Source organism: Etheostoma cragini, chromosome 20, assembly GCF_013103735.1.
Source record: "Etheostoma cragini isolate CJK2018 chromosome 20, CSU_Ecrag_1.0, whole genome shotgun sequence".
NCBI classification, from domain to species: Eukaryota; Metazoa; Chordata; class Actinopteri; order Perciformes; family Percidae; genus Etheostoma; species Etheostoma cragini.
The window spans coordinates 19741514-19767465 of record NC_048426.1 but is presented as its reverse complement, the minus strand read 5'-3'; the positions used below and the strand labels follow the sequence as shown (position 1 = coordinate 19767465).

General features: G+C 39.6%; 1 long non-coding RNA gene across 1 annotated transcript; it reads left to right on the top strand.

The window, feature by feature from the left end:
• Nucleotides 1-2379: 2379 nt before the first annotated feature.
• LOC117936103 lies at nt 2380-24723 on the top strand. The gene is made up of 3 exons (XR_004654890.1): nt 2380-2398; nt 4862-4960; nt 24557-24723. It is a non-coding gene; the product is annotated as an uncharacterized LOC117936103 (long non-coding RNA).
• Nucleotides 24724-25952: the final 1229 nt, after the last annotated feature.

Sequence of the window (25952 nt, the reverse complement as noted above, 5' to 3'; positions counted from 1 at the left end):
AGAGAGAGTAGTAAACCAATCAAAATTGTTAGGGGCAAGTAAATCTTCTTACCAAGTATAACACCTATTGACCTGTCCTAAGAAAAGTTGTAGTCTTCAGCCTCAACCGATGCTGACTCAAGTCCCATCACTGGAGGGAATTTATCAGACTTCACACAGCTCCCTCTGGAGCCACAAAAGGCCTCCTACAGCTTTTTTGTTGACATCTGCAGTACTTGCCCCAAAGTAAGTGTTTTATATGTAAAATTAGTACCCCCTAAAGCCAAACTAGAGTAGAACAGATATCTGCAATAATGGTAACAATGGCAACACTGAATTACACAATTTAAAAGAACATAATTACACAGTGGAAAAAAAAATCATGCTCTAAGGAGACAGGGAGTCATTTGTTTGTGCCAGCTGGATGAGCTAATGGAGGCATGTGTTAGAATATTTACCTGATGTGAAAGTGTGTAGTTAACTCATAGTGATTTGTGTAGTCCATGGTTTTTTTGTGTCAGTATTAATTGTTGCAGTTCATTAGCAATCATAACAGGCAGAATGCAAGTAACAACACGCACACACGCACCATATGTCAATCCTGTTTATGTGGGTTCCTGCACATATTCCGTAGGTCTAAAAGAGAGTCCCATTAAGCAAATCAGATGTCAAGGTAGGGTTGATTTTGTCCCCTATTTTTGATTTTGTCTTAGTCTTGTGCCAAATGTCCTTGTTAGTTTTAGTCATTCACATATGTTTTTTGTTAGTCAAGTTTTATTTGGCTAAAAGTCTAGTTATTTTAGTCTAGTTTTAGTCAAAAGAGAACTCAGGTATCTTAGTCACCTTTTAGTCCATAAATGTTAGTCTTTTTTTTTTAGAAACACTATTTCTGAGATTATTTCTTATAACCATTTCAGTCAAGTAGTGTTTCTCAAATATTGGTTATGTGTCATAATTACCTGACAAAATACTATTGTTGAATGATTTATTTGTTGAATGCAACTTTGTTAAACGTGTCTGGTTTTATATCAAGCCTCTTCCTTCATGCAAATACAATTGTACACAGACACGTTTGATAAAAAAAAATATATATATACTATGAAAAAGTACTGGTAACGAAGCAATTGGCCTGTTTGGAACAGGCACACACTCCTAACGGGCACTGCACTGGTTCTATCTCATGATAAAAAAGTAGAAAGGATTGTAGACAAAAATGAAGAGAGGTTTTATCTTAATTTTGATTTCACATTTTAGTCTCATCTTTTTTAGTCAGCTTTTTTGGAGTCTTTTTGCAGTCTCGTCATCGTCCCATCTTTGTCATTGAAAAAATGGTCGTTGATGAACGTATTTAATCTAGTCTTGTCAGATGAAATTCTCCCTGCACACCTGTGCCTCATTGTCTCAATTAGCCCACATATAAATACCTAAAATAATCCTCTTCTGTATGTTTGCCAGATTTAAATGTTGCTCGAGTGCTTTGGGTTTCCAGCTGTTTCTGTCGGTTAGTATTCTGTTCCGGTGTGAACCTGCTAACTATGTTTTGAACTTGCTTTCCTGTCTGTGGCCTGCTTTCTTTCCCAGCACCTGTAGGGATTGTTTGCTTGTTGGGACTACCTTCAGTTTGCCAATCTGTGAACCTGTTCATGTAACCAGAGTACAGTGGCTGTAATTCAACCTGGTCTGCCTATGTTAATTTGCATTTTTGTCATCTTTATTTCAAGTCAGGCTTTTAAAAATGGTGAGAGGTGAGTTAAGGTAAATAAATAAATACATTTGTCATGCTATCTTATAAGACTTTACATTTTTTAAATGTAAAAGAAAGTATAATATAATATAAAATATAAATATAAAGAAAATATATAATATATAAATATAAGAAATATAAAAGAAAGTTTTAATGTGACTAAAGTTAACAGCTGTATTGTATTGGAATTGTATTTGTTTTCTCTGAAACTGTCAGGGTCTGCAATGGGTTTTCAGTTTGAGCCAAGATGCGTTCAGGTGTAACTGTTACAGTGCATGCCCATCAAAGAACTTTTAAGTGATGGTAAAGCAACAAATGTGTTCTGGGTGTGTCACACCACAGGGAAATTGACTTGGGTTTTCACTAAGCTGTTTTTGAGCTAACTTTTAAACTGCAAAGTGTTCCTATAAAATCTGTTCAATGTTCCCAGGTTCATGCATGCAAGAACTAGGACTTACTGAAATATTAACAACCCCTAGTTTTTGTGTAAAACGCTGTTGGCTGCGATGCCATTGATGGTTCAGAAATGCTGACGAGAAGTCCCTTTTCAGGACTCATCAAATTTGTGGCAAAGGGAACAAAAGCTTCTGCTCCACTGAATAGTTTTTTCCACAGAAATTGTGTGATGACTCCATTTTATGTCTCAGGGGATGATAGTGATAGACTGGGTTCCAGGTGAGCTCTTGGGACCTCTTAAGCTATGAAAGCAGAACCGCGCTGATGTTTTTTTTTTTTTTCATTTCTTTAACCTTGATTTTGAGCAGTCCTGGCAAGATTGGCACACTTTTATTGCTAGTGTTCTGGATAAAGGTTTCATGGCTGTATGCAGAGTTAAAGGCCAACAGTTTTTAGAGTATCACACTGGAGTAGAGTAAACTTAAGATTTAAAAAAAAATGTGAAAAGGATGTGAACATTTGTGGGTGGATCTGTATCAAAGCACACTGTGGTGAGGTTCATACTTTGCTACTCTGTGGCTGTAGGGGGTGAAGGACCTAAAGAATCCATTTTGGTGAAGTAATTGAAGGATAAAATAGGCTACATTTTTGTCTTAAATGTGTAGTGAATGAAGGATTCTGGTATTACAGTAGGCAGAGCATTGGGGCAGGGTTGCTACGAACACATTACGCACTGCGCTCAGTGAGAAGTGGGTTGTGGGAAAATGAAGTCTCTCTGCATGCTCTGCAGTGTTATTTCTGTTTGCTGTCACATTACCCGACCCTGTATCTGTGAATAAAAAATATCTGAGTTGAAAGTTCTGTCACAAAAATGCTGTCTCATATCATTTCACATGTTTAAGTGGGTGTATGGATATCCTGGAGATTTCTTAGTGGGTATACTATGTACACCTTTGTCTTACGTAGACTAAACCACTGGAGTTACTACTAGCTTTTTCATAGCCTTATCACCACAATGATGTAGACTGAAAAGTAATGTAAAATAGATGCCTGAATTTGCTAGCACTGCAAATTTAAGGCCTCCAGTTACAGTGAGGAAAATAAGTATTTAAACACCCTGCTATTTTGCAAGTTCTTCCTTTTGGAGGGGTCTGAAATTGTCATTGTAGGTGCATGTCCACTGTGAGAGACATAATCTAAAAAAGATCCATAAATCACAATGTATAACTTTTTTAAACTAACGCTGCAAATAAGTATTTGAACACCTGTATCAGCTAGCATTCTGACCCTCAAAGACCTGTTAGTCTGCCTTCAAAATGTCCACTGTTGGAGCAATCAATAGAAAATGGAAGAAGCTAAACATGACTGTCAATCTCCCTCGATCTGGGGCTCCATACAAGATCTCAACTCGTGGGGTCTCAATGAGCCTAAGAAATATGAGAAATCAGCCCAGAACTACAGGGGAGGAGCTGGTTAATGACCTGAAAAGAGCTGGGACCACCGTTTCCAAGGTTACTGTTGGTAATACACTAAGACTTCATGGTTTGTAATCATGCATGGCACGGAAGGTTCGCCTGCTTAAACCAGCACATGGCAAGGCCTGTCTTAAGTTTGCCACTGACCATTTGGATGATCCAGAGGAGTCATGGGAGAAAGTCATGTGGTCAGATGAGACCAAAATAGAACTTTTTGGTCATAATTCCACTAACCGTGTTTGGAGGAAGAAGAATGATGAGTACCATCCCTACTTTGAAGCATGGGGGTGGTAGCATCATGCTTTGGGTTGTTTTGCTGCACATGGGACAGGGCAACTGCACTGTATTAAGGAGAGGATGACTGAGGCCATGTATTCCGAGTATTCACCGAAACCTGGTGAAAAACTACAGGAAACATTTTACCTCTGATTGTAAACAAAGGCTGCTGTACCACATATTAACATTGATTTTCTCAGGTGTTCAAATACTTATTTGCAGGAGTATCATACAAATAAATAGTTAAAAAATCATACATTGTGATATTTTTTTTTTACATTATGTCTCTCACAGTAGACATGCACCTACGATGACAATTTCAGACCCCTCCATGATTTTTAAGTGGGAGAACTTGCAAAATAGCAGGTTGTTCAAATACTTATTTTCCTCACTGTGTATTAAGAAGGCCTGTTCTATTTTTTTTATTCATGAGTAGACCCTTTTCGCAGTGGACATTTTGATTTAAGACAAATGTTAAAGTTGCTTCTTGATTGTCCCAGTAGGCTATGCAACTAACACAATGCCAACTGACACTAAACATCTAAATCACCCCTGTTAATAATCACACCTGCGCTTTTTTTGCTATGTCAAAATGTCAGTCTTTGTCTTCAACAACTCAAAATGTATGCAAAAATCTGTCTGAATTATCTAAAAATGTCTAGGCTATGTCCATGCTCAAATAATTGATGGTAGCTTTGTATTCAGCTTGCCAACTGGTGTTGTATTCCTGGCTAATCAACATCACATTCTGTTGGCATGTTATGAGCAGCAAGCTAAAGTAGACAACATTTTAGCTTTAAAGTAGCTAGTAAATCAAGTAAAAAGCTGCTTCGGGTTTACGTAAAGGGACTCGGGGACTGATATTAAAAGTTAAAGTGTTTGTCAAAGCTATAGAGAGAAACAGAGGGCATGAGACCATTTAGGTCTACCTGTGAAATGAATACTTGTGTTTTCTAGCTTGGTTATAAAATATTTATCCATTTTCACACAGCCATCTCTAAAATGGAAGTCTCTACTCTGAGATTTGTGACCCAGCTGCAAGACCTTCAGTCGTCTGTCAACCTCTGAGCAGCTTCATGGAAGAAAGCAGGTGAGTGAGTTCATTTTTTTTTTTCCTTTTCTTTAGGACTCTTATCACTGTTGTAGCAATGAAGTGTAAATCCACCAATGTGCTGTATTTGCCTCAGGGAGAAACTGCCAATGTTTTGTTTTTTTTTCATCCTTTGAACTGATGGCCTCTGGCATGAGCAGCATACACAATCATGGCCTACTGTATATCTAAAATGATGAACTATGCTAGTCTTTGTAGTCTCTTGGACCTCATTCCCTGCATTCCCTTTGTTTTCCTTAGTAGCTGCGGTTGGCTTAGTATTTAATTTTCTAATTTCACCATGTCCCCCGCCGCATCGAATTTTACTTTGTAAGAGCTACAACCCTTCTCTTGTTTCTCCATTCTCTGAACCATTATTTGATTTTTTTTCTTTCTTTTTTTTCTGTTTCTGCTGTGGTAGACTGATGGCCAAATTGTCATGGCTGGACAACTAATTTCCTCAGATATTTACCTTCGAGCACACACAGGCACTCCTGGTTGATGAAAGCAAGATACCGTGAAATGGTCCATGAATTTTGGTTTGAGTGTGCGTGAGTGCATGGCTGCACATGTATGCATGCTGGTCTGCCTGTTTGACAGCTCATATTATAGGCTGTGAATGAATGCATTTTTGAGACAATTTTTGCGTGCGTGCGTGTGTGTGTGGACGGACGGATTGCATATCCATTGCATGAGTTCTGTGCAGTTTGAAGTGTGGGCCTGGTACTACATTATTGGCTGTGAATAAAAGTTGGAAAAGGATTTGTGCGTGTGAAGGAGAAGAGAAACCATTTATGTTAAATTTTCACAGTAAAGGATGATATCATTGTTTTTTACATGGCATCTTGTTTGGCTAAAAGATTGTTAAAATATAATTGTACATATAATTGTAATCTTAAAGCAACAGTAAATTCAAACTTTTGATTTAAAAACTAAACAAACTAATTGGGTATTTGTGTACGTTTTTCCCAGAAATGTTAGTATCTTTTATTTGCTCCCCACGTTATCTTTATTTCCTGGTTTAAACATCAGGTTTCAAAAGCTGAAAAAACTCCAAAGATGAAACACTGCTCTACCATGGGGGTTGTCTTTGATTTGTGATTGAAAAGACATTAGTCTGTTCAACCTGTTAGAAGTGGTTTGTCTAAGAAGTAGAGAGTCCAGATCAGGACAATTGACTGTTAAAGAAGGTTTAATCTGTGCGCTCCGTTTCCCATCACTGGGGGTGTGTGCTAGCTGCTGACTGCGCTTTTACAGGGATGATAAAGGGGCCATACATATGGCGACCTTTGCGTTTGTGTGTTGGTAAAACTGGTAGTAAATTGAAATAAATGATTGCTCTTGACAGTTGAGATGCCAACACTTTGGGTGAAAGGCTGTTGGCCCTTTGGCAACAGTGTGACACAATGAAGACAGAGCATTTAGCATTTCTGTTGGTCCCTTTGGCCTAGCATTACAATTTCACACTCCCACACTGAGCTGTGGCCCTCAGCACATAAGGTGGTTGGGGCAGAGCCATCAGTCATGTCCCTGATGACCAGAGCTCTTTATGAAGATGGATACCAGTGGATTTCCCGTCTTCCCACAGCTGCTTTCTGTTTTTGTCAATTTCTGAAAGCATTTCTTTCACTTTCTTTACAGATGTATAGCTACATACATGTGTATATTTATGAATGTACTATGTAGTTTTAGCTTGGTGTCCATGGCTTTTCAGCAGGATCTTAGGATGAACAGTGTTCACTAGTAATGTCCAAATGAAGCTTTATGAACCATCAGTTGTTGACCCAACTAGATGGTGCTGTGGGTTTAAAGGAGGCTCAAGCAATGGCAATTCGATGTGCTTTCAACCCTTTGAACAGAGAGCGCCATCCACTAGGCTCAGAAAATGAGGAAAATGCTTTGTAAAGTTATATTTGGACATCACTAGTGTTAACCCAACATCTATTTTTAACTGCTATCAAAGAGATGTACAGATATTATAAGAAATGTACGGTATGGCTGTGCGCTTATTGCTAAAGCAACCCTATCTCCTAACAAATTCCATTCCCAACAAAACTGCATTCTCAGTTAGGTTTTGAGGGAAAAATACTTGGTTGGGTTTAGGCAGATGATGTTTTTTAGTTAGAAGTAAGTTTGTTATGTAAATTGAGGTAGTAAGTTAAGTCCAAAAAGGACACAAACATTGATCACCTGGTGAAAGTCCTGTTTGTTTGACACATCTATCTACCGCAACTTCCTCCCTATGTCACAGACTTTAACTTGATCAGAAGCTCAGATGGCCGAGCTGGAATCTTTCCCCTTAGAGAGAAACATCATGGCTTTCAAATGAGCAAAGTGGCAGTTGGTCGAGCCCCCCCCCCCCCCCCCCCCCCCCCCCCCCTAAGGAAAGCTCATTTAGGGACTGGCTCTAGTGGCTGTAATTCTGCACCAAGGCTGAATTTTGGGAAAGAGGCTTCAGATACGGTATTAGGGGAGCACTAATGTCATGTCATAGGACTTTTAAGCATGTGTTCCCCGTGTTTTAAACAGCGACCATAGTGAAACATCAGTTCGATGCCTAGGACTACCCAGTGCGTTGACAAGTGAGTATGTGACCAGTTAGAATGAGAATGATTTGGACAGAGACTTGGGGAGGATTATCTTCTTTCTCTCAGGGATGGATTGCACATACACACACATACTTGGACATGGGAGCGCACGCACACACGCACGCACACACGCACACACATACACCTTTTATTGTGGCCTGTTGTGTGTGAATTGATGTTCCGTATAAGATAAAATGGACTCCTCGAGGTAGAAACGGCTTCACTTAATTTCTCTCTCTTCTCCCCCTCTGTGTGATGTAAGAGTGTGTGTGTTAAGAGTGTGTAGGTGTTGGAGCTATGGACGAAATCTATCAGCTGGATATCAGCTCATTGCATTTCCTCGTCTGCTTTTTCACTGTCTAATCCACCCCATATTCCTTCCCTTTATTTCCTTTTTTTGTTTTCTTTAATTACATCCTCCTGCACACTTCCTCTTGTCATCCCTCTCTCCCCCCAACTTATTCTCCTTTTCTTCTCTTCTTTTTCAAATGGTTCACCTCCCCTTCTGTCCATGCTGGCCCTCACTTCCTCTCCTGTCATCCTTCTTTACTCCAGTTATCTTTTTTAAATCCTCCTATCTGCCCTCTTTTTCATCCTCTTCTCATCTCTGCCCACCAAAGCCACTCAAATACCATGTGTCACTTTCTTCTTCACTTCCTGATAATCCAGTCCTCTCCCTCTCTGCCTGGCCCTCTTCTTCATCATCCTTAATGCTTTGTCTTTTTCTCTCTCATCTCATCTTTTTTATATCAGCCTCTATCTCTGATTTTACTCACCCTTTAAAGCTAATAATCTGCAGCAGTGCCATGAAGGCATCCATTGTCTTCCCATAACATTCTTGCTCTATCCTCCTTTTTTCTCCATTCTTTTTTCCTTCCGCCACTTGACTGCACCTTGCTGCCAGCTGCTGCTGTTAAAATCTTTTCTTACCATTAGCTACTAGCTTTCTCACATTTCCTCCTCTCACCTACATTTACCCTCAATCTATCACATCTCTCCATCCATTTTCCTCTCCTCTTTAGACACCTCTCCACCTGTTTCTACCATGTATTTTGTAAAGTATAATGACTGATCTAGATCTCCTTTACACTTGACATTAAAGCCACACTGGGCTCCATACGTTTATTCAAATACGGCTGTCTTATCAGGGTAAATCACATGCAGCTACAACAGGAAAGAACTGCCTGATCTCAGAGAAATATGTGAAATGACCACAACCCAAAATAGATTTGCGTAATTTTTAATATACTCAAGTTTAACTTATGCGAACAAACACCAGATCAGTCAAGTGGTGTGGTGGTGACAACAGTAATGATTCGGGTGTGTCACAACCAATTGATCAAGCTTTGATTGCTCTTAGCGACTCAGATAATGCTCATTTATTTATTCATTCTTTCAGGCTGTGTAAAGTCCTGGATAAACAAGCTGATGTCATTCTAATCAGTGCATTCATAAATGTATTGTAAATTTCACATGGTGCGGCTACAATATTTGAGAGATATGCTTATATTAGCATGATTTATTTCACAAAATAAGGTGACATTACATAAAATAACAAGTTTTTTCTCCACCTTTAGTATATTCAAAAGATGCCATGGTTTCCAGCTAGGGGCCTTCCTGGCATGACATATGCCTCTATCCCCTTCTTTTCTGCCTGCCTTTACACTATCAGCTATCAAAATAATGATAAAGGCAAAATGCCTTAATATATCTGTCATTTTGTGCAGCTTTAAAATATATTTAATATACAGTACATGTTGACATTTAACATATTCTCATTGTCCTCAACCCCTCCTCCCATCTCATTCTAACTTGTGTCAAGCTTCAGTGACAAATTATACAAATCTAACAGATATTGATAAGGCACATAAGATGAAGCCAGCTGTGGTTGAACAGCTGATTTTAATCTAAGGGAGAGTGAAGGTGAACAGCAGAAGGAGGTCTGCTTCAGCATTATCATTCATTTGGAGTCATGTTTCTGGCCACCTGATACATGGGAGTTCAATATTTACTGTCTGTTTTTAGCTCTAGTTGTCTCTACCAACTCCTTATGGGAATATCTGGCTCTGTGTAACTGCTAAATGCTCCACTGTCTGTCAGGGATGCTGGAAGTCAGTCAGAGTTGGTGGTGCTGAGAGAAGTAAATGACATACTACTAAATGCTGCAGGACTTTATCTTATGCTAATTTCAGAATGTTTTACACTAAAGACACCAAACTTAAATACTGTATGTCGGACTAGCCACGGTGACTACACATTCAGCAACATGAAGCTAATGTATGAGAACTGCAAGGAAGGGAAGAAGGAGTCGGTCAGTGCATGGATGTGGGCGAGACATGGGACCCATGGACAGGTTATTTTAGTTGCAGAGCTATACAGTCTCAATCACAGTAGCACCAGTGCGATACAGCTTTGCGCAGCATTGTGAGTGACAGCCGTTTGTGTGCCTTTTTTGTGTGTGAGGTGAATTATTTGGGCCTCATGATAAAAGACTCTATTTGTTTTTATGAAACGTGTTTTTTTGGAGGTGCTTCAACACTCTTAGCACCTCCATGCTGCATCCTTGCTGTTAGTACATATAGGGCTACAGCCAATTAGCTTAAAAATTAACAATTTGAACTAGGGGGAAATGGCTAGACTGGATCTGTGTAAAGGTACATGCAAACATGCACCTTTTAACTGGGCGTATTGGGAGTTTGGAACTGGATTTCTTGGCTCGGAGCAGTGACCCTTAGCCGTGTAATAACTGTTGGCCCTGCATGCACATTAATTACTTTAGCTAAATGAGACCTAAGTCCGGTTTTCATTGGGTGCAGCAGTGCTGGCAGTATTGTAAAATAATGAAAGTCCTAAACCTCTATAAAGCAAGAACTAATTAGTGTAAATATGTAAATGTGCATACTATTGAGAATCAGGCATCAGTGAAAGTACCTGTGTGGATGAACTTGGGTCCTGCTCACTATGAACATTCAGTACCATTTCTGTGTTATGCAGTTCACTTTAATGCAAATGTTTATAATCTCATCTGTGAGATATACTAGATAGGTGGCACCCTTTTATTATGGTGATCACCACTAAAACATGCCCACCTCATCCTCTGCTTAGTCCAAACCAATTGTTTTTGTTGCTGCTGAAAGATGTTACATGCACCATGTTTTGTCAGTCTTGTATAAAGTACTTGAAAGCAATGCTTGAGTAAAACCAGAAAATGTTTTTGGTAGAAGTTATTCTTTTTTTAGAATATTACTTAAGTAAAAGTCTGATATGTACTGTACTTGTGAATTAAAAGTAGTATTCTGATATAAAATGTACTTAAATATAAAAAGTAAAGGTAAAGAAAACTCATGAACTTTATGGCCAAATGTGTGTAATGTTATATTCCTCACCACTGTCGTTTGGGTGCTCATCGTCTGTAAGTTGTACGTCACCACACTTCACACACATAACACACACCTCATAAAAATGTATACTTTAACTCCTGGCAATACCACCGTTGCGGCGTTAACGACACTGCCAACATGTCACAGCGGGTGTTGATCTGAACGTTGCTGTGCCGTTGAGATGAAAATATCACACTTTATTTTTTGTGTCATGCAGTGAATTAAAAAAAAAAATTAACCCTGAATCTTTCAGAGACTAAAATTGTTACACGTATAGGAATGCCACTTTCTGTCCACCTGTTAATCTTTTACATTTGGTCTTCTAAGCTCTCATTTTTCTCAAATGAAATCCCTCAAAGGATGTTCAAAAAGGCAGATTTAGATTTTGTTGAGTTGCTGATGATCTTGGAATGAAAGAAACAAGAATCCATCCCCAGCACTGTCAATAATCTCTTTAGCAAACCTTCCTGCTAAGGAAGCTAAAACTGGGGAAAGAGTGATTCATCATAAAGCAGAAAGGGTTGTCAAATAACTTGAATTGTGAGTTTATGGCAAATTCTCCTATTTTGGTTAAATGATTTTTGACATTTCACTTTATTCCATGACTCAGAGAAAATTATAATTCTACAAAATTTAATGTGACATTTTGACATGTTACAGCGGAAAGGCATGTGTAGCTAATACCATTAATAGTGACTGTACCATGGCCCTGTATAATCATGATTTCTCACTGCAACTCACGCTCTTACTTGGTGAGGTAGAGGTAGCCAACAGAGTACACTTTTATACAAGTAATTTTACTTTTGCTTGATTCACATGCCTTTAAAGTACAGTAACAGTCCTTCTACTTAAAGGTACATGTGAAATGACTTATCTCATGCTATATATTTTGTTGAGTTGTGTACTTTAAATATGCCGCAATGTTTTCAACAATGTTATGTATATTTTTTTCAATGTAAGAGAAACAAGCTGAGCAAACGTTAGCAGCAACTCTGCTTGCAGTCCTTTTTGAGCCAACAGCGTCAGAGAAACACTGATTTATAAAGTCAAACTGCTTTTATGGAGTGTTTTTACTGGTTTTACCAATTGTTTTGAAAAGGAGGGGACCTCTGCTGATAATCAGACTATGGGTAACGAACACTGAAGGAATCCTAACCTGGAAAAGCTGACTGCAAAGACAACAGGGATGTGGAGACCGACACTGATCCCTTACTACTTCACATCACCAAACTGTGTCTTATGTTCGGTAGAAATTTACACATTGTGCGTTTTATGTACATTATTCTAGTATTCTATCCATCCATTGGCCTTTAACCTGGTAGAGCTGTGTCTCAAAGATAATAATGCTGTCAGCACTCATGTGTCACAAGTGAAATGTGTGTGCTCTCAGAGTAGGGCACAATGTACCACAGTAATCTAAATAGCTCATGTGTGTAATGGAAACCACAAATTGAACATTTCCAGCCATTTAAAAATGCATTAACTCAAATGTGATGCAAATGGCATTTATATTGCAGTTATTCTAGGTTCTATAACGCTTAGTCCTAAATGTGTTATTGGAAGAAAACATTTCTTGTGTTTCAGAAGAGAAAACTGAAATGGAGGGCATTCATGCACTTCCTGTCTGTCACACAGACAGCAGTTGCCCTATTTGCATCTGACCTTTTATAGCCAATCAATGACTGTTGTGTCAGTTAAAAATTTAGCTTTCTGTGTATTTTAACAGATTCCAAAAAACTAAAATAATATCATACAAAAGGGGCCTTTTGTGGCAGTAGCTCTCATAACTATGTAATGAATTCACAGCATTCGTTGCCATTTGAGTTGCTTGTATTGGGGTCGGTGTAAACGTTGTGGCTCTGGCTGCAGAAGCCAGAAGACCTTGGTCACGGATTTCATATTCTGTTTTCCAAAAATAACCTCTTCAGCTTAGTCCCTTGGGAACTGGACTCTGTACTTTGACTCTGCACTGTGTACTTTAGAAAATAGTTTAGTAAATGAATCCACGTTTTTATTTTGTCCAATACTACGGATGTGGTGATTTTGCTGTCTGCAACTTCAAACGGAGATCTCCCTTACAGTAATTGTGTAATACTCCCGGGTTAAAACTCAGTAATTTTGCTTGCGACAAGCCTGTCCCACTGCCTTTTTAGATGGTGCCGCATGGTTCAATTGTGCTTTTGTTCTGTTATAGACGATAAATATGTCAAGTAAGCAGTGGTAAGACTGAACCAAATGCTAAAGTTATGGCCCAGAAAACTGAAACCATGAGATCGGAACGTTATAAAGGGGAATGTCTGTGTGCAATTCACTGAAAAAGATTAGTGACCAAAAGTTGTTGTGTACCTGGCACATAGTGCTTGCTTCTCCATTGTATGTTTTGCTCAGTTGACGGATAATGGTAAGGTTGATCTTTCCTTTGATTATTATTTTTTTTTTTTTGTCCTAGTGTGTGTGGATAATGTGTAATTTCTTATTGGATCAGTGAAGCCATATTGGCACTCTTGTAAACTTAAGAGTGCAATCTCTCTTATCAAACTGTATGCTGCACACACATTCATGCAGACCACACGCACAAAAACTCTTGACACAAAAAAAGGCGATTAAACATCAAAGTAGCAGAATCTTGGGTGAACTATGAGCATTTAACTAATTTAAAGCATCAGTAAAAAAAAGTGTGTACACCTTTTAGGATATGAGTAATGAAAAGCCTTTCCTCCACTGCTCTGTACCTCCCTTTTATGACGCTTATGCGAAATATAAATTCTGTAAAATGAGTTCACTAATTGCTGTCAGTTGGAAGTTGACTGACTGATTCAATCTTCAGTTCCTAGATTAGTCTCTCATCCTCCTTGCAGTCTTTAATTATGTGGCGAGTGAGACTCTAATGGTTTGGATCGCCTTTTTGGCCCGCTCAACGACCAGACTCAAGGAAGACACCGGCAACGCCACCCAGGGAAAATTACCCCAAGAACAGGATTGGACTAGCTAGATAATTACACCATCAAAATACTAAAAAAGTACACACATTTTTATTAAAATTTTGAAGTATAAAATACTTTTCAAATATGAAAATGTGGGCGATGAGTGCTGAGGTTTTAAATGGGGGGGGGGGGACTGGGTCAAGGGGTGTGGGAGCTCAGGGAAGGATCACCCCAATCACATGTGAAGACTCACGCAAACACACACCCACGCACGCACACACAACAACTGTGGGACAGAGAACACTTGATTACTTGGGGGGAGAAATAAATGAATAAACCAAAAATAATTGAAAAAAACTTCAATCTAAGGCAAGTTAGTTAGCCAAAAAGTGGCTGATAGCTGCCTAGAACCAAACAAAAAGAGTAAATACAACAATTAAACCATAAAAGTCTTTGACAAAACTTAACCAAAGCGAAAAAAAAATTAACCAAAAAATCACCTGATCCTAATTTACCAAAAGAAACTCATAAACCAAGACACCAGTCACCATGCACATTAATAAACAAGTTAGCGTTGATGCTGCAAGAGCATCAATTATTTTAGAAGTGGAGACTAATTCTTAGTTGAAAGAAGGGCAAAGAATGGCACTAAAGACTTTTCTCGATGGAATAGATCTGAATCAACTGACTCTCTCTGGCCAAAGTTTAATAGACCAATGGTTCATCCAATCACCTGACAAGTATTTCTTTTAAACGTCTGCCCTTTTCCAAAAAACGGATTCAAATGACTGCCAATGCTTTTCAGATGGTCCTGTGTAACAAACCATGTGGTGCGTCAGGTTAGCTATAACACTGCAGTAAAAGGGCAACAGTAGATAACTTTTTTTTTACATATCTCACATTTCCCTGGATGATCTAAATTGTCAATGTTTGCTTTTTAAAATAAATTTGCTAAGGTCTAAAAGTCCCTAATCTATTAATAAAATAGCCAAGTTTGCAACATTGGTGTAAACATGTAATGAAAATTTGACAGTCTTACATCATATTTCCTTGATGATCTAGGGTTAAGGGATTATTTTCATTGATTAATCATTTGACCTATAGCCTGTCAGAAAATAGTAAAAAATGCCACAGTGACATCTATAAAAGTCAGTTTTTTTTTTGTCTCTTTTGTCCAACCTTGTGTCTAGTCCTCAAGATATCCAATCAGCCACATTAGAGACTTAAGAAAATGACTAATTAATAGATTTCAAAATAGCCAATTTAATTCTATAGGTCGACTATATTTTCATAGAGAATTTAAACAAAGTCATAATTCTATGCATGCTGATTACTCGTGCGAGTTTTGCGAATACATGCTAAAGGTTGTTTGTTTGAGTTGAAGTTTGACGTGGTGTACTGTGTGTATGCATTTCCATATACTTATCTCTGGTATAGCATGGCTGTGTTTGTTACTTTTTTATAGATGGTGAATATTTAGTTGATCGTAAATCAAACTCAAAAAAGGTTGCAAACTCCCCAAGCAGAACAAAAGAGAATTGAGTTCAGCCGGGTCTAGCAGGAAAAAAATAACTGTATAAAGATGCGGTCGTATGAATCAATCGGACTTTTTAGCATTTTGCTGACTCATGCTTTGGCCTGCCTTAGAAGCAGCACAGAAAACTGTTCAACCAATCCCGCACTGCAAAACGACTATCTCAAATGTTTAACAATAATATGTGCCAAAATATCATTTTCCACACCAAAATTTGAGTTTTGAACATTAGCAAAACCTATGAAAGCAAAGGATGTGGCAAAAGAAATTGTTAAAAACTTTATTTTTATTGCATGACAACGTTATGATTTAAGCCCAAACACAGCACTGCTACCTCCCATGACCCCGACCTCCTTCCTACCCAACTTTATATCCCCATAACAATGTGACCTGACTGCTCCCTTTTCTCCCGTCAAAGAATAAATAAGATTAGAAAAATGAAAAGGCGATGACTGCGATTCCGTAACGAACAGCAACATGCACACTAACATAGTGTGCTCTACGTTTCCTTAGTCAGTGTGCTTCAGTTACTCAGCTCTGTCTCTCATTTGTCTTTGTCCTCAATCTCACTGCTCCATCTCTTCTAGCTGTAATGACATCATCCATAAATGTAGTGTGACACTTCAGGGGACAAATGTGCTATGTGAGTGGTATTGTGTGCCAAGTATGTGCGTGTTTTGGCTGTCGTGTGTTTTTAGTAATGTTAACACTGCAGCAGACAGATAAACCCTCTGACTCCCTAGTTCATTATAATGACAAACCGCTCTGGATTGTGTGTCCCCCTGCGTGGGAGGTGACTGTGACTCTAACGTTATATTTCTGTGAAAGTAAACACACCCAAATGCAGACACAACACGCATCCCCACATTTCTTGATGTGCATTTGTAACTACAGCCTTTTTCTGCGTTTGTATCTGTGAACACTTAAGACTGGCATGCTAATATATAATTTACAATATAATAATTGCACATACCAAAGTAAAAACTTCATGCACACACATGCAAGACGTGTGTAGGAAAGAGAGAGGGTAAGGGAAATTAAAAAAAGAGGACACAATATAAAACATTTAACATTATTTTGCATATCCATTTAAATCAAGCTTCTCTACCCATCTGCCCCTTTTTCTGCTAGCCTGATCTTACTAGACTCTCATACATTTCTTTTGTACATGTCATGTACATGTGCAACAAGAGGTGAGACCGACAAGGCCTATGGACAAGGCTTGTACTTAGCATTGGCATCACTAGCGTTAGCCTTAGCCAAAAAACCTTTCCCAAACCCCTGTGAGGAGGCAACCCATTCTCACTCAACGCGTAAAATATAGACGTTTGGGTAGTGGCTTTCTGCGTCTGATGCAACAAAAAAGGCACCCTTTGGAGTGTGTAGAACGTATTGGGCAGAGCAGCAACTAGACGGGGTTTAGAGAGTCGTATGTAACGGGGAAATTCCGAATAGGGAGGTTGGTCGGGGTGGTGGATGGGTCAAACACAGGACTTTAACCCAGGAGAACCTGGTCAATTACAGAACTACAACTCTAGCGACTGAGACCTAGCAGCTGAACTGCTGCACTTTGTTAACGCGACAATGGCGAGGAAAAACTCCCTTTTAAGCTGAAACCTTGAGTGGTGAGTGCACTGCATGGCGTAACAGAGCATAGCAAGGTGTAGCAGGGGATAGAAGGGCGTAGCAGGTCACTGCAGGGTGTGGCAGGGCGCCTGGCAGGACCACAGTGAAAGCTGCAACTACGATCGAGGGAAAGCTGTTGGTCGAGAAAACATAAGGGCTCCGGGGAATAACCCCCCCGAGCAAATTAGTTTGGGGATCACTGCAGTGCATCTCCCTGGCTGTCTTATTCATTACTCCCTATGTTATACCCCTAGTTTACTCTATAGTGAGCAGTAAATCAATATTTTAAACGTGTATATGACTCCACAATTCAACATCCAGTATATTATAGTTTGATCAACATAGTATAAGGAATTGATCATGTAAAAATACAGCTGACAATTGTACATGATCAATTGCATGCCATGCATGCACCAAAACAATGAGAAATTGCTTTTGTCTGTTCAGTGTGACTAGATAATGGAAAGGTTGAACAAGCAGTTTTGTCATTTGTGACCTAAGAAATGTACCAAAGCCACAGAGAAAAACTAAGTGCAGCGCCATTGCAACCATGGACAACACAGGCTTAGCAGCGTCATCTCCGCAGTCCCACGCTCTCCAAAAAATTGTTACGCCTGGCTATGGCCAAATTGCAAAACTCAACGCTTTAATACTGTAGTACACAAACCAATGTGTGACCGACTCACTCTGCAATCTGGTCTGACCGGACTTCTATAATCTTCACCAACCTCCAACATGAGCTGAGGTTTAATCAGCCAGAATAGAAAACGCCTGTGAGCGACTGCAGGGCCTTAAGTACTATGTTGTACCCAAAATCTAATAAAGCCGTCAACTATTTCAATCCACATACCAATATGTGTTCAAATTTAACAAATGAACATAGGGAGAATGTTTGGATGGATGGACAATGGAAAGTGGAAGTAATTTTCAAAAAATTAAACCATATTGTTTTGTTTTTTTTCGGGAACAAGGGGGAAATACAATTATGTCGTAATACTCCACCATTAGAGATCCTTAATTTCTGCTCACAGAATACAAATATTATATAATTAATATGAATTTGAAATAAAAAGGGGAGAGAGAAAAAATAAAATGAGTTGGGAAGAGGCCGAGAGGGAATATAAGCCTATTGGAGCGTGGGAGGTGTTTGTAAGGTCAAAGAACCTAATAGATGTGTGTAGTGTATTTTTGATCAACACTAGTATGGAAATAACACCGGTTGAAACATGCAAACAGCATTGTCACATTAGATCTTTTACCATTGGGACATGGGTTTTTAGTCTGGGTTTTTAGTGTGTGTATAATGGCATGCCCTAAGTTTTGCTTTTATGTGTTTGATATTTAATTCCCTGACAGTTGACTGCACTTTATATAAAAAGATTATTATTATTACTTTAGCCTTGAATATGCCGTACTTAAATTATATTATGTTAAGTTCTGTGAATATCTTAATGTGCTAACTAAGTAAATAGAGGCTTTGCTTCAAGTGATTTATCAGTGATGACAACATGGCTTCCAGTAGCTTCTCAAATGTCCCTTTCTGTCACTGGAACCTTGTGTAGTGTAGCATGAAGTGTGTGTACATACAGTATGTGTGTATGTAAGTGTGTGTCTGTGGCAGCACGTATGTCTTGTAGCAATTTGGCATGCGTGTTTTACTCTACAGGATTCATTTCACGTGAAGATATAGTGATGTTGGCACACATGCAACTGTTAATGGCTTTTAGATGAAAGCATCAGTTTAGTAGTTGCGTGTTTGTGTGCTATCCGCTGTTTTTAGCATCTAAAAGTGAGTTAACCACTGGGTAACAATTTAACCAAAGCCACATGGAGGATTTCAAATTTGAATCAACATGTCTCCTTGAGTTTTGCTCTCATTTCTTTTTATTTTTCACACGCACTGTAGCTTTGCTGTTACCTTGCCCTGTCCTCACTTCTGGCTCCCTGTACAGTGAATTCCACACTGGCAGTTCCCACTGTACACTGTATGTGTCACAACTGGGATTTTCAGCATACCAGGCAGAAAGATAGAATTTACCGAGTACCACATTTACAATGGTTTACTGTGGATACTACCCAGCGGGTTTAAAATACGCAAACCAAATTGTACTATTGACTGATAAGTGATGAGTTTCTAAGGTTATACTAACATCAATAATTGTTGAGTAGCTACAAACTCTCAAGTATGTTAAGTTCTTTAAATTCCCTCAACCCGACCAAATAATTCAATACAGCCCGTTGTGTTTTATATCCTTAATATTATTAAGTGTAACCCCCTCCGGGAAAAAAAAAATACAACAATGTGATTGAGGCATTGTTTGTGCAAGTCCCAATCAAGTAAGAGTCCTAACTTTGGGTGATACTTCCCTTTTGGGCTTTTAAGTCACTCTTTTTACATTAGACTTGACCATTTAGATCCATTGTTGAATAAACATGACGTTTAAAATGATCCACACTTTAAACCAAGTAAAATTACTAATTGTGTGTGAGTGTGATGGGAGTCTTGTAATTGCCAATTGAAACAACTGTGTGAATGTGTGTGCTATTGAATTAGCAGTCCAAATGTATTGATTATTAAACTCAAACCTGGATTTATTACCGGCCTCAATTACATGGCTCCTCATTAGTGTGATTAGTGCACATGTGTGTATTTTAACCTGCATGAGTCAGCTGGAGTTCTCTCACTGCATCTCTCCATTTGTTTGCCTCAGTCTTTTTTCCTCCTGTTTTTCTGTTATCTGTCACACACACACACACACGCACACACACACACACACACACACACACACACACACCTGATTACTCTTGCATTTTTGTCTTGCTACTGTGTGTACAAAAGTCTGTATTTATAAGTCAGATTGCCTCTATAAAAGTTGTGATTCTTAAAGGGGATGATCCCTGACAACGGAACGTCCTCTTGAGGGTAAACCCTTTTGACAAAGTGTCTGGACATTCCATTCACTTTGCATTACTTTGCCCATCAGTAGCACTTATTTAAATGGCTTAAGGTATTTGGTTGTCAACCTTTAAAATAACATTACACTGCGGTTAATATGGCAGCCTTTAGCTCAGCCGCTAATCTGACAGCTGCTAACTGGATTGTTCAGCAAAAACACATGGCAAGAAGTCCTCGTACATCTTCTTTCTTCTTTTTCTTCCTCTGATCTATTTTGGTGAGAAATCATTAGTATGACAGAACGTTTGGATGGAAGGGGTCCAGGTCATCGACGCCCTTGGCTGCCAGAGAAACAGCAGTCTTCTGGGTAACTATAACAGCACCAGCGCTGAGACGTCAACCCAGTTGGTTATTTGTTCTGGCAGCGCGCTGGCCCAGAGATGACACATCTGCTCAACTGAGCAAACTTATGAAATTGATTTTGATCAGGTCTGTAACCTAACATAATGTACAATGTAGTACACCCCCCCCCCCCGCCCCCCAGCACAGCATGTGGTGTGCTGTTGCATTTATACTCAACAAATTGTGTATTTTCTGATATCTGCCTGTATCACGTCCCTGAACCTAACCTTCAAGTGTATTTTTATTGAATTAAATAAATAACATGGAATTCTATCATACATGTTGATGATTCAAAACGTTGTGTGTAATGATAATGATAATAATAATAATAATAATAGTAGTTAATTGAATAGCTCATCAATATTTGGATTGTGGGGGGAGGAGTGTGGTGGAGAATGGGACAGATTTGTGAGACTGTTGTGGATAAAAGACAGACATGAGGTGGGATTGTTGAGGCTTCATGTTTTCTGCCAAACACTAAGCTAACAGCAAACCACTGAATGTCTGCCCCTGACTGACTGACTGCCACTGGAGGCACACAACACCACTGAACAGACTGCAAAACGACTGGCACTCACACTTTTGTTTTTCTGCAACACAGAGTGCCGGATTTTGCAAATGCATTCAAAACGTTGACATCTTGGTAGCTCTTTAAAGCAGCTGAGAGAGAGATGTATCTCAAATCCCTTTATACTGGCTGAACCATAGCTTTTAAGGTATATATCTATGGCTTGTTGGCATTCATGACCAATGATAAGTTAAAGGCAATTTTCCATCACACCTGTTAAATTGAATATAAGTCAAGTGAATTTGAAGACCTAAAGATGCACTGGCAGATATGACGGGCGTGTGGTAGCAAAACAATTTATCTGTTCAGCACATACAGAGCTCTGTTTTTGGTCTCCACCAACTCTGAGGAAAATATCCAGCTCTTCACCTGCTATATGCTTCACTACATTAAGCAGCTAGTCACTAACATTGCTAACTTTATCTGACTGTCTTTCGGTCAAGGGCAGAAAGTTAACCGTTATGGTTGGGGTCCAGCTGGCCGTGAGTTTTTGTTTTTGTTTACTATTTTTCTGAATCTCCCCTGTTTCCCTCCTCTCTTTGGTTTCTTCCTCTCTCCTGCCACAGCCAGCTGACTGCGCTCACCTGCTTGTCATCAGCAATCAACTGCTCTTGCTGCTCACACCTGCCTGTCATCAATCATCTCCGACTGTATACATACCCCGGCTCTCCATCCACTCTTCACTTGATCTTGCTCCAGTTATGCTGGTGAACCTCAATACCAGCGCTTATCACTTAGCATATTCCTCTCCTTGTGTTCCCTGTATCGCCCCTTTTTGTCTTCTTCCCCTGCAGTACCATCCTCATTTCCATTCCTCCGGTCAGCTGGGTTCACCTCCCGGTCCTACTCCCACAGCGCCCCGCTTCCATCAGCCTCTATCTCTGCTCCCCTTGTCTTTGTCTCTTTTTTGGCTCACGCTCCCGGTTCTTCCACGTTTCACCTCCCGTGTCTCCCCCTCGGCTCCCAGTCTTCAGATATTCTCACTTCCCGAGATCTCCCCAGCCTCTTGTCCTCCGCGTCCTAGTTCCTGGCGTCCACTTTCCCACTCCCTTTCCCCCTTTTCCCTAAATAAATCCTTTTTTTTTTTAGCCGTGCGTTTGAGTCCTCCTGTGCTCCCGTAACATAAACAGTGGCTTCATCAGAACATGTCTGACTGAACAGGGCTGTGTTTGTTAACAGGGCTGATGACTGCATGGACGGTGAACCAAACCATTAAACTTATGGTCCACAAAACCAAAAGATTGAGCTGAAAGACACTAAACGTCATACAGCCTGAAGAAAATTGCACAGTTGGATGATACCTCTCTGCTGGTTCGTCACTATAAGCAAGCCCCTTTTGTTAATATAAAGAAATGTTGATTAGAGCAGCTTTAAAGTGATCACTTGTGTTTTACAGCTGCTAAAGTCCAAATGGAGGAACCCACTTTGGCCAAGTGAGAGCCCATTGCTGTCAAATTACTTCATACTGTATAATCTAAAATATTCTGTGGACAGTTTAAATATCCACACTCAGACTCATTGACTATAATAGTAATTTAAGCTTGCATCTCTAAGGAACCATACACTATCCAGAATAGTAGTCACACATGGAGGCTTGATTATAGCCTTCAAATTAAACTTGATGGATAGGAATCCATCCTCTCAGTGTGTTCTTTTTTTATTTCTGGCTTTTTTCATCAATGCACCCTTCATCCCTTCCTTATTTAATTAAGTCGTCTCACTTTATTCTCCTCTTTTCCTTTCCTCCTTTCTCGTCCCTCTAGACTTAATACCCATGCAATGCTATTAACCTCTAATTGAGGCTGATAGAGGGGAGGAGACAGACGTTTTTTTTTTAAATAGTCTGCCATTTAAATTACTTTGGTTTGAAATAGGCTGCTGTTTATTGTCATCTTCCTCTAGTCTTCTCTCTTTGTGTCCTGAAGGGCCGTTAACATTGTACGCGGCATGCGCTGCCCTCCCGGTTGCGTCCTATTTCCAAAATATATCTGTCTTTCTTGCCGCCGGGCTCAGCGCAAAATGGGCAAGACTTTTTACATTTAAGTCATACATGTCAATATTTGAATGCACGTCATGCCAGCGTCTGGTGTTTACATCAGACGTATATGACATGCAACATTGTGTGGGAAACGCAGCGATTCCAGTAGCAATTTGGTGGCAAAGATGTTTCTGTCTTGGAACCAAAAGTAAGCCTTGGCACTTGCCCTGGTAGTTATGGAGGAAGGCAGCAGTAAGAAGGGTGTGGGTGGATGAGGCCCTCAGGTCGAGAGAGCAGTCGGGGGAATTCCGGCTGGTGAAGGAGCTTTGCCTTCACTGGTCAGTTCCAGGGGTAATCTTGGCTCAACAAGGAGCATTTTGACAGTCTGCTGACAAGATTTGGGCCTTCGATTTCCCGGATGGGAAATTCATTGCTAAATAAAATGTTGCATGTCAACACAGTCATTGCATGTTTACGTACATAAGAGGTCCATAAAAGGGTACAAGCCTGCATTACTTTTTTGTATTCCGAGGAAAACAAATGCTCACCTTGTGTGTGCATGTGTAGGGAATCATTTATTGAATTTGCAAAAGCTTGATGATTTGGACAGTATGCAATCCATTTTCACACAGATCATTAGATGGAAAGATAAACACCACTCATGTCTGAGTGCTAGAGCCAGGAAGGAATTAGTTTAGTCGTGGTGCTAGCATGGGTCCAAATTATGTCTATTTTAACAACATTGGTCAACCTTCAATCTTCAAAACATCTAGCAATACAACTTTATTCACAATTTTAAAATATCTGTACTTTGTTTTTTATGGAATTTTTACCTTCCTGGTGTATAATGGAACTAGACCTGCTTGTTTATTTGAACATGAGGTACAGAATAAAGCTGACCTTTATTACTGGCCACTGGGTGTAGAACATTCACTGTCTTCCTGATCCACATGTAAAATATCTCATCTGGGAAGAATAAGCCACTTACTACATTTTCCCATTTGAGTGAATGAGAAACGAGTGATGCATGAAGGCTACAAGAAGGAATATTACAAAATGTTCAGCTATATTAAGCATTTTGACCAATGTGAAGCATTTTGACTAAATTTTGTTCATGTTCTACTGGTTATAAGCGTAAAATACTAAATTGAGTTCAGAAACATTAAAGATGAATATGATCTGCAGCCTGTGTAGTCACTAATAAGATGTTAGCGTTTAAAGACACGATGTAGGATGATTCCCAACATCAATGCAATTAGTGCTGGTTTTGAAATCCTACTTTAATATTTAGAGTCTTCATTCACTCTTCAACATTACTCTTTTTTTCCCCCAAAGTATTCACCAAAACTTTTCCCTGGATCAGAGGATAATGATCACAAAAACATCCTCTTGTTGACTTGGAATTACTTTGCTATGTTGATCAGTTACAGACTACTCTATATAGTGTGTCATAGCCAGGATATCCTTTGGTGAGCTGTCCCTGCTCCAACGTCTGTTTGAACTGAAACTTTTGCCTGATCTAAACTTTACGCAGTTTAAGACACAAAAGGGAGACAAATTGAGTGAGACGGAGATAGAAAGTGACAGTCAAGAGGAGGAGGAGACTTGACACATGGACATCTTTAACTTGGACAGACTGCACTCAGTTTTACTTGTCTCCTCCATCCTGAATTTGTTTCCCTCTGGTTTTCTTCCGAGAGCCGACAAGTGGAAACAAAGGAGAGACAGGCGCTGACAGCAACGCAGCAGTGGGCCGGTTATTAGACTACACAGTGACTATATGGGGATCTAAGCCTTTTTAGCATGTCATGCTGTAACTAACTGGATGTTAAACTTCAGCTTCTGAAAGAGTTACGATTGTTTTGCATGGGAGTTATGCATTGGACCAAAATCAAGGTAATCCACACAAACTACAAAAACGCTATCTCTGGGCACAATCACAAACTGGCTCCCTTGTTTGCTCACATCCATTTCAGTCTCCTCTGGTGGTCTTTTTCAGCTGAGGGAGTTTGCTCCTTTTGTTGTCACATGACTGAAGTACGGAACTTCCTGTCAAGGGATAACAAGTGGTGATATAGGGCTGGGAGTTGGTAGTCTGCACCCACGGCATTCCGCCAATTTCACTTATTTAGGCAGGATATCTGTTGCCTTGGGCTTCCGTTGGGTTGACATTTTAAACTTCAACATCACCAGCTGGTCAGAAAAAAAGCCACAAGATTGCAAGGTTTCAGTTGTTTTCCCCTTGCTGTTTACTGACCACAAGGTGACAGCGATTGATTGGTGATAGAGCTGATTACTGCCTCCACAAACAAAGCCTGATTTTCTATTTTTTTTAATGCGCTATAGTGTCAAATTGACAATCTGTGTAATCTAAGGACAACTTGCTGTTGAATCATGTTCTGAAATTTCCTTTTCCCTGCTCAGGTCATGTGCAGAACCAAAAATGTTCCCTCTGACCCAGGGACTAATTAGATAACAACACCTTGCACTCTTTCCATCTGGCCAATGTACCAAGGCTGTGACTTTTTGTGCCCCAAAATACTCACCTAGAATATCTTAAAGTCTGACTGTTAAAACATGAAAGGGATTGATTGAGTGAGAGACAAAGGGAGACATTTTAAATTGGATTCAGTAGAGTTGGTAGATGGATGGATTTTGTCTAGCTCAGTGGGACCAATAGGACTGCAACAGCAGAGGTCCATGTTGTACACAAGTCAGACCAGAGCAGATACTAATTGGATATGGTTGCTGTGTTAGGATACATAACTGGGGCCTGTTTGTGTGTGTCTTTGTGTTTGTATCTATGATGCCATAGGGGTTCATATTGAGACAGCAGTTTGAAGCCTTTTTCATTTATTGATTTGGAATAAAAATAAAAAATACAATTGATGCCATGCCACGGTCTCGCTGGGTGTGTTTGTTGCACAGAGGGAGGAAGAGATTTATGAAATAAAGTGGCTGTGTCTTAGAGACAAGATGAGTAATTGTGAACCTCTGAGTCTCATCTGTGTGATTAATGCTTGCCTTCAGCCTTTTGGCTATTCGCTTTCAAAAGTAGAGAACGTAGGCTACTTACTTTGCCAAGATTGTGGCATT